Genomic DNA, 9,673 nt, shown 5'->3' with positions numbered 1-9,673 from the left:
ACCAGGCCCAATAATTACAGATTTGGAGGAAGAAGAGGATGAGGAGGAAGAGGAGGAAGAGGAGGAAGAGGAGGAGGAGGAGGAAAAGTGGAGGAAGAGGAGGGGGAGGAGGAGGAGGAGGATGAGGTGGAGAAAGAGGACCTGGAGGAGAAAAATGTTGAGAAGGAGGAAGAAGAGGGGGAACAGGAGGAAGAGGAGGAGGAGAATGAGGAGGAGGAGGAGGAGGAGGAGGAGAAAGAGAAACTTGGGGGAAATATTTTTACTGCACCTCAAAAGGGTAGATTCAATATTGATGGTAAATCATTGCTAGCAACTTCTGAGTGCTTTTCATTACCTTAAAGATGTTTAAATTCTTAACATGAAAAGTGATAAAACAGAATGAAAACACAAGCCAGGAGCAGGAGATAATGCTGCATGAATGTTAGCAAAGTGTCCATCTTGCTGCCTAGAGAACCCGGAAAATCACTGAGAAAAAGGCCCGGACTCCAGGGAAAACGGACAATGGGCCATTCCTAGAGCAGGAACAGCCATTGGCCAACACGTACGTGAAAACTGTTCAAGAACCTTAGAAATCAAAGAAGGATAAATTAAAAATAAAAAACAAATTTTCAAGTGAGTATTTGGCAATATTGAAAAAATATTTAACAAAATAGAATGTGAGGTAAATTGTCTCAACTCTAAACAGTTAACATGTAATGACTTAAATACTGTTAGGACTGTATAGATGTGACATCAGTGTGTTAAGTAACACAATTACAATTAGACCCTGGCTCACCATCACCCCCTCTGTAAACACAGGGGCACTGAGGGGGGAACAAGACACTGAGACCTGAAAGGAGCTCAGAGAGGCCAGAGGTGCCTCGGAGGCCCGGCCCCTCACACCCAGCCTGACCCTCCGCCCAGGGACAGGCTTGTGCACCCAGCACCCCTATTCCAGGGCTCAGGGTCAGGGGGGGTTTGGCCAAGACAGACCGACTCCCTCCTCCCACTTCCCACCTCTCTTCCCTCCCTGCTGCTCCCCAAACCCTCCACCGACTGGACAGGACTGGGCACCCCGGAAACGCCCTACACAGGACAGGACCTCAGGGTCCCCACAGCCGCCCTCAGGCCCTTCACCGGTGCTCCTCACAGCCCTGTGTGTGCACCCCTTCCCCCCACTCCATCACTCCTACCCCCACCCCCACCCCCGCACTCACTTTTATGCTGCACCAGGTATCCTTCAGCCAGCCCGTAGTTGTATCTGCAGTACGCGTCCCACCTGGGCCCGCTTGCGCTCCAGTATTGCCCTCCAGGCTGTTCCAGTACTCAGCGATGGGCAGCCCCAGCTCGGTGACCGCGCGGAACTCCCCCACGTCGCTGTCGAAGCGCACGAACTCCTGCCCATTGTGGATGTATCTGTCCAGGAACCGCACCCGCTCCGTCCTGTTGGAGTACTGACACTCTGACTTAGCCTGCTCCAGGAAATGCGCTGCGGGGACAGGAAGGACCCATCACGCTGGTGAGAGAGGATGGCGAGGCCGCCCAGTGCGCGGCGCCAGGTGGTGGGGACACAGGACCCCGCACCCCCACTGCCAGCACCCGGGGCCCCTCCTCTGGGGCTGGGAGGAGGCCGCAGGGCAGGGAGACCCCTGGGACCCTCAGCCACTGGGGACCCACTGGGCTGCCCCGCGGGATCCAGGCTCCAGGCTGGGCCAGGACTTGTGCCATCACCACCTCCTCCTAGACGCCCCCCCCTCACCCCCAGCCTCTCCCTTCCCCACACCCGCCTCCTCCTGTCACCACCTGGGCAGGGGACCTCGTGCCAGGCCCCAGCTCCCCGGACCCAGGCAGGAAATCGGGCATCGCCCTCCGCCCTGCAGCTTAGAATTCACCAAAGTGCCCATCACAGCCAATCCACAGGCGCATCCACACAGGAGGGAGATGGCAGGAAAGGGCGCCTGGAGCAGGGACCACAGGGTCCAAGTTACTGAAATTACTTGTGGGGTCACCACGATTCATGACTCATAAAGGAGAGATGTGGAAGGTCAGGAGAGATATGATGACCAGAACTCATGACGTTTTGACAAACATCGCAGAAGGCAAAATAAAAGGAAGGTTTTAAACTTCAAGTGATTGAATGATTCAACAAGAAAGTGCTGACTTTGTGTAACTGTCTAGTTTTTTCTTAATAAACCGTGAAGAGCTGCATTGGAAGGTGCGTGTGTATAAAGTGTGAGTCTAGAATTTTCAGAAACAGCCGGTGTCCAGCAGTGTTCTCACCCTCAGCACTATTGACGTTTGGACCAGATGATTCTGTGAGGTTGGGGTGGGTGTTGTGTACACAGTGGGCTGCACACAGCATCCCCACCAGTTGTCAGAGAAACCCCCGTGTGACAGCCAGACATGGCTTCACATATTGCAGACGTCCCAGGGGTGAGAAGAGGGGGAAGGGGTGGTGAACCGTCTGACAAATCTGGGGTGAAAATCCACTGTTGATTATGCAGCAGTTGGGAATTGCAATAAAAATTTAACCAATATTGTGTCTGTGGAAAGGCTTGGTCTATATGGAATTTATATTCTGTAGGAATCTGGTTCCAGTGCAGACTATTTTCCAGCAAAATAAACTTATTCAGGACCAAGATCTACCTGTTTCTTTGCCTTGTTAACTAACCACCAAGTCATTATTTATCCTCCACATTGTCTTCTTTTGTAATCTCCTGGCCACTGGCCCACTGCTTGTCTACAGTAGCAGCTACAGCCACGGCCATTTGAATCCTGTTCAAAGTCCCAACTAATTCGAGTTCTAATTACTGCTCCCAGTAATACCAGGAGGCATCAGGTTACCAGCCTTGGCCAGATGTGGACTCTCATTTCTACAGGCAGGTCCCTCAGAAGGGGAGCAGCTGAGATGACCCCCTCACAGAGACAGATTACAAACAGGAGCAGGTCCCAGCTTTAGATGGAGACCTTCACGGAGAAGTGATGGCAGAGGGGAGGGCACTCTGGTCAGGCTCAGTCTATCTAACTTTTCACAAATTCTCCAGCACCTTCCTGACACAGGAGAAGCTGAAAATAAACACGTGTGAGTTGCTGTCCACTGCAGCCTGTGTCGTCAGCACTGTCAGGCCAGGCTCATGGGCCCACCTGAAAGGCTGCCAGATAAAGCAAATAAAAATATATGATTTCCAACACATGGGGATTTCAGATAAATAATTGTTGTTTCTCTGACATTCAGCTTAAATAGAGCGTCCACTCTTTCCTTTGGCAACACAAGCCCACCCGCTGATGGAATCTGAGGCGGAGGAGGGCTCTTAAACTCCCTTGTGTGCCTCACGTGCCCATGACAGTCTGCACATAGTGTGAGCCCATAGGAAACTTTTCAAGTTTTAAAAGCAAAATGGATGTAAATTCCTCCTGTATATTGGAACTAGCAGCCCTTGAACCTGCTGCCCCCAACCCTGAGACACACGCTGGCACATGGGAACATCAGAAATCTCAGCAGCAAATCAGACCCAGCCAAGCCCCTGTTCACCAGTGGGAGTGGAAGCCCAGGCTCTAGAATGAGGAACCTAAATTAGAACATTGGCTCTCCCACTGGGTCCGGTTGTAACCCCGATGGGACTTGTTCTTTATCTCTAAAATAGATTTAATGATACCGTATTCCTCACAGGATATAGTTAAGTGTTGAATTAAATAGTGATTCTTTCTGATGCTGATATATAAGCACTCAATAAGTACCCTGCTATTTTAACTCTTATAACTCCTAGGAATGCAAGCTCACAAAATCTTTCTATTCCTTAACTTCCTAGATCAGATAATGTCTCCATCACCATTTGGCAATTGTCTTTAATTAATTTTATGACTAAATATCATTTTGAACACAAGGACAGAAACATTGGTGTCTGTATAATAACGGCATATACATGCACCTCATATGAAAGGACTATGCTGAGGTAGAAGAGAGGGACTTTCTAGATACTGAGACCTAGACTATGTCACCTGGCTCTACAACTAACCATGTGACTCTGGGTAAGTTGGTTAAACTCTCTGAATCAGATTCCATGGGTGATTACATCTGTAATTGCTGCAGGTGAGACAGGATGGTTATGAGAGTCACACACTCAAATGCAGGCCTGGTGCACAGCAACTGCCCATGTGACGCTGCTCCATGCCGCAGGGACCAGATTTGTCTTGTCGACGACTCCACCCTCATCCCCACGTGGTGACTGTCTGCTCTGAGTCACTAATAAACGGTGGCTGTGGAATTGGTGGCTTTCATAACCAGTCACCTCTGCCTTCAAGGTCACTCCAGTGGCTCCTTGCTGATCAGTGAGCATCTCTGGTTCTCGAGTCCCCAGCTTCTCATCAGGTGCTTTTGTTCTTATGCTTTAGGTCCCCTGACTCCCTGAGCCCAGCGCACCGTCTATCTGAGGTCGCTGCTCAGAGTCACCTGTAATCATCCCTCACGTTTTCAGCTCCCGTCCCTCCATTCAAAAGGTCCAATCAGGTTTCAACTCATACACTCCACTGACTGCGAACACCACTCCCAAACCCAGTGCTCACTGCTCTGTATGTTCTCACTTTCCTGCCTCCTTGAAGTTCTCACCACACCTGGCCACTCCCTCCTGGAAAAATCTACTTCCCCTCACCGCCCTGCATCACCTTCTTTTGGTTTTCCTCAACACACTGCACCCCTTCTCAGTGTCCTCTGGGCTCAACCCTTGGCATCTTCTTGTTCTCTCTCTCTCTCACTTTCTCTCTCACATTTTCTCTCTCTCTCTCTCTCTCTCTCTCTCTCTCTCTCTCTCTCTCTCTCTCTTCCTCCTCAACTTACCTGGAATTTAACACAGCACATATGTCAATGACACAAACACAAACAACTCCTGCCCTGACCGGCCATGAACTCCAGGCTCCTGCATTCAACTGACCTCTTTATAGCTCCACAGAAATGTCAAAAAATCATTTAAACTTACACAAAACCTTTATTCCTAACCACTCACTTCAAATAATTTCTTACACAGTCTTTCCTATTTCAATAAAGAGCTCCCCCAAATTTAGTAAAAGTATCTCTCTCTATATATATACAAAAGCCTAAACGACCATTACGATTGAACAACTGAAAGACCGCAATGACTGGTCGACCAGTCACTTTGATGCGCACTGACCACCAAGGGGCAGATGCTCATGCAGGAGCTGCCTCCTGGTGGTCAGTGCACTCCCACAGCCAACATCCCAAGGCCAGCCAACCTCCTGCGGTCCCTTCCCTCATCCCTCCCCCGATCCAGCAGGCCCCATACAGCAGCCAGCAAGCCCCATTGGGACTGGGCGACACAGCTCTGATAGGCCCTGATTGCCGTCCAGGCCTAGAGAACCCACCCGTGCAGGATTTCATGCACCTGGGCTCGAGCTCATTAACAAGTCGTGGAAATATCTCCCCCAGATCTGCTCACTTCCCCTTTCCCGCTGCCTTTGCCGCACACACTAACTGAAGCCCAAGCCCGTCACCTGGGCGCTCTTCCATGCTCCTCAGAGTCACCTGTAATCATCCAATCCCCCCTGGTTGCTGGGATTATTTTTTAATAAATACACGTGGGCTCTCCTGTAACCCTCAGCAGTTCACATGTCTCTTCAGATAAAATTCAAACTTCTTACCTACCTGTCAGGGCTCAATATGATTTGTCTCCCATGTTCTCCAGCCTCTTCCTATGTCAGTGTCACTCCCCAGCTTGCTCGCCTGCTGCAGCCCCGCTAGCGAGCCTCCTTCTTGCCCCTTCCACATGGCAAACACCTTCCCACACTGTGGCCTCTCCCTCTCCCTCTCCCTGGGACACCTGTCCCCTAGATCTTCACACCGTGGTGTCTCTCATTATCTGGGTCTCAAGTGTCACTTCCTCAGGGACAGCTCCCTAACCACTTGAACTGACGGCCTGTAACCTGGGGTATTTTTTTTCAAAGCAATTATTGCTCTGAGTGTTTTCTTTCTTAAGGGGTTCAGGAAGAAAGGAGAGGAGATGGTGGTGAGGCCCCTTGGTACATCTCACATAGTAGGGAGAGGCACCAACATCACAGATTCTGCTGAGGACAGAACACAGGGTCCTCAAAGAGAGACCCGCTAATTCCTTTGACTCCCCATAAAAGGCCAGAGAAACTTTCCTCTTGGGGATAACTCAATACAATAAATGGAGCACTGGGTGGGAATTAGCCTGAGATCATTATTTCTCAGTCCTCTCAAGACCCCGATGGAAGGGGACACAGGCTGGGGAGGGTTACTGGAGGCGAGGTGAGAAGAAATGGCTGAGATACATGGAGCCCCTTGCACATCTCATAGTGGTGAGCACCAGCCCCGTTTGTGGTGGAAAGAATCGGGATCCATATGATAAAGGCAGGTGGCCACTGAGGAAAATGCCACCATTTTCTAAGGGACATGGCCTGGACACGGTGACAAAGCTAATTCCCTTTCTTCCTCCCCCACAACAGCTCACCCCCAAGGTGCACTTACGTGGAGTGTCCCTGGCCTGAGCCAGGGGAGGGCTCAGTCCCATCAGCACCACCTTCAGAGCGGCCATCCAGGAGCCTCCGATGAGCCGCAGACACACCATGCTGGAGCTCAGAGAGGACAGGGGCAGGGAGCAGGGGGGTCTCACTCAGTGAGGACTGTGACCCTTCTCCACCCACATCCCCCAAAACACCAACTGAGGAACTCATTTCTTTGTTCCTGGATTGGGTCATCTCAGTACTGAGAACCATCTAGCATCAGAGATGAACAGCTTCATCAGTTGCTGGTCAGAGATTCAGTAGGAAGTTCCTCTTTTGAAATTTAAAGTGCCCTGCATTACAAGCATTGCTTTGATTTAGTGCTTTGAAGGTTTGGTCTGGTTGTGTCAGAAACACTGTGTTGGGCCCTATTGTGAGGCAGCTCTGCACAGTCAGTGATGAGCACACAAGTCAGAGCCTTTGGGGAGCATTGGTCTCTCTCTCTGCAGACAGAGCTGTTTTGCAAATGGATGAGTGAGTGTGCTGGGAGCTGAGGGAGAGGGAGGTGATTGCTAGTTAGGAGACCTTCAGTTTTATCCTATTTTTTTAAAGTCTTTATTGTTGGAAGTCTTACATATGTTCCCTTTTTCCCCATTGACCTCTTCCTGCCCTCCCCCGCCCCCACCCCCACCTCAGGCTCTCACCACCCTATTGTCTGTGTCCATGGGTTATGCATACACGTGTACAAGTTCTTTGTTGATCTCTTCCCACCCACCCACCCTCCCTTGCTTTCCCTCTGAGGTTTGACAGTCTGTTCTGTGCTTCTATGTCTCTGGATCTATTTTGTTCATCAGTTTATTTTGTTCAACAGATTCCACATATGAGTGAGATTATGTGATACTTGTCTTTCTCTGAGGGGCTTATTTCCCTGTTGTACCTCAACTTAGTGTTACAGATTTGGGGAAATGACTTAACCTCTCACAGTTAAAGCCACTGTGATCTTTCAGGTGTTTCAATACTGGGAAAGGCTGTGATTTTGTGGACACCTCGAGGAGCAGTTCCCCTTGTAACTGATGACATGACAGGCTGGTAGCTGCTGATTGGAGAGTATAATCGGTGACTCTTTATAGGGGGGAAGAGGTGTCACTCACTGAAGGAAATGGAAAGTTATTCAATAATTATCCTGAGTGAAAGGTTTTTCAGGTTTCTCTCCTGGTGCTGTCACTGAGTTCAGGGCCCCTCTGGAACACACTGGAGAAAGGGGCTAGAGGAGGCGATCTGTGTGGGATGGAGGGAAAGTGCCTTTGGACAGCACTTAACACAGCAGTGTGATCAGGTCAACTGTCCAAACCAAAGTGCGCAAGGGACTGGGAGACTGAGAAAGGACTCAAAGCCAGCCTTTGGCCCAGCAGCTCTGTGTTAGAATAGCTAGTTTTTCATGTGAAAAGCATTCAGTTCTTTACTCCTGGTCTGCGTTAGGATTTTCTCATTTTCTTGGGGGCATGTCCTCTTATTTAGTCAACTGCTCTTGCTTTATTCTATGAAAAGATAGAAGAAGGCTTTGCTAATGAAATTATTATAGCGTGCTTAGGAAGTGGAACTCGATGGGAAACTAGGAAGTACATCCTTTGATGTCATCATGTTACTTAGAGCATCTAGTTCTACGTTAGATCATCAGCACATGTTATACTAACAAGCATGTACCTCTCTGAACCTGGGTGGACTTGAAAGGACAGCTGTCCATTGAAGTCCCGCGTTAATTCTCACGCCCCAGTTCTGACGCGCAGTCCTCCCCGTGCCTGCATGTGTCTAGTGACAGGATACTGACCATGCTGCAGCAAAAGGACTGCAATTGAGGGGGAGAAATGGAGGAAGATGGTCAAAAGGCACAAACTCCCAGCTAAGAAATAAACAAGTCATCAGGATGTAATGCACAGCTAAGAGGGTAGATCTTAAAGCAGTGGTTCCCAACCTTTCTTTGGCCAGGCCCCACCTAAGCATCTCTAAAACCCTGATGCTCCCTATGACATAGGATTCCTATTATTCAAAAAGTGAGCTCTTGTTCATGCGAAGGAAGCTTAAAAGGCCATTAACTTGGTCTAAACAAGCTTTCAAAGAACATGGCATCCATGAAAGAGAAAAATAAAAGAATGAAAGAACAGTTGAAGTACTGAGGGAGAAATCACTAAGATATTGTTTAAAAAAATAATATGAAGTGATATGAAAAGATAGCAAATAAAGTTTCAAAACATAATTCTAATAGAGAACTGAAATGCATAAATATGTCACAATATATATTTATATACTGTATAGGAGGCCCCTAGAACCATAAGAAATGCAAAACATTCACTGTCAATAACTCATTCTCAAATTGCCCCCCTTAAAAATCAAATTGCAGCCCTGTGAGGCATGTGCCCCACATTGGGAACCACTGTCTTAAATGTTCCCATCACTAGAAAAGTTTAGTAACTACGTGTGGTGTACATGTTACCAAGACGTACTGTGGTGTCATTTCCAATCTATACAAATATCCAATCTTTACGTTGTACACCGGAAACTAATATAATGCCGTATGTCAATTATACCTCAATATACAAAGTGAGTAAGTTTATTGAGCGATTTGAGCATTTTACTCTGTACCAGGATATGCAGGGGCTTTGTTTGCACCAGATTTTTGTTTAATTCCCACATCGTCTCGATGAACTAAATGCCTTCGTGATGGCGGTTGAGGACATTCGCGAGGACACAGGCAGTAAAGGTGCCCTCCAGGTTGAGCCCAGCGAAGTGTTCAGACCCACACGCTCAGCCACTGCATAGACCACCTCGCATTCACCTTCTGAAGGGACTGTTCCTCCAGGGAAAGCACTCGCCTCCCTCACTCACAGATGTGCCGCCCACAGCTACCCCTTTCAGTGAGTGACCGCATTTCCCATAAACTGAGGCGGCTGCAGCGGAGCAATTCCAGTTCCTGGATAAGATGCCCGCCTCACCATTGTCCCCTTCTCTGGAAATGACAAGCTTTGTATTTATCTTATGTAACCACACCCAGAGCTCCCACGCCCACCTTCCCCTTCTTAGAGACAGCAGTGCCCCCAATTTCTAAATCCAACCTACTGTTCTCATCAGTATCAGGCTTTTCAGCATGTTAAGTGCAAATTACACCCCCTGAAATAAGACCAGAAAGTGTGTCTCACTTACTTTGGGAAAATATGTTTCTGTT

General features: G+C 48.7%; 1 pseudogene; it reads right to left on the bottom strand.

Annotated features, from left to right (window-relative positions):
* LOC102424995 overlaps window positions 1–6,578 on the bottom strand; it is a 10,713-nt pseudogene extending 4,135 nt beyond the window's left edge.
* Between the last annotated feature and the right edge of the window lie 3,095 nt (window positions 6,579–9,673).

The sequence above is a fragment of the Myotis lucifugus genome, unplaced genomic scaffold, assembly GCF_000147115.1.
Source record: "Myotis lucifugus unplaced genomic scaffold, Myoluc2.0 scaffold_697, whole genome shotgun sequence".
Taxonomy (NCBI): Eukaryota; Metazoa; Chordata; class Mammalia; order Chiroptera; family Vespertilionidae; genus Myotis; species Myotis lucifugus.
The sequence above is the reverse complement of the archived record's forward strand: the minus strand, read 5'-3'. Positions and strand labels throughout refer to the sequence as shown.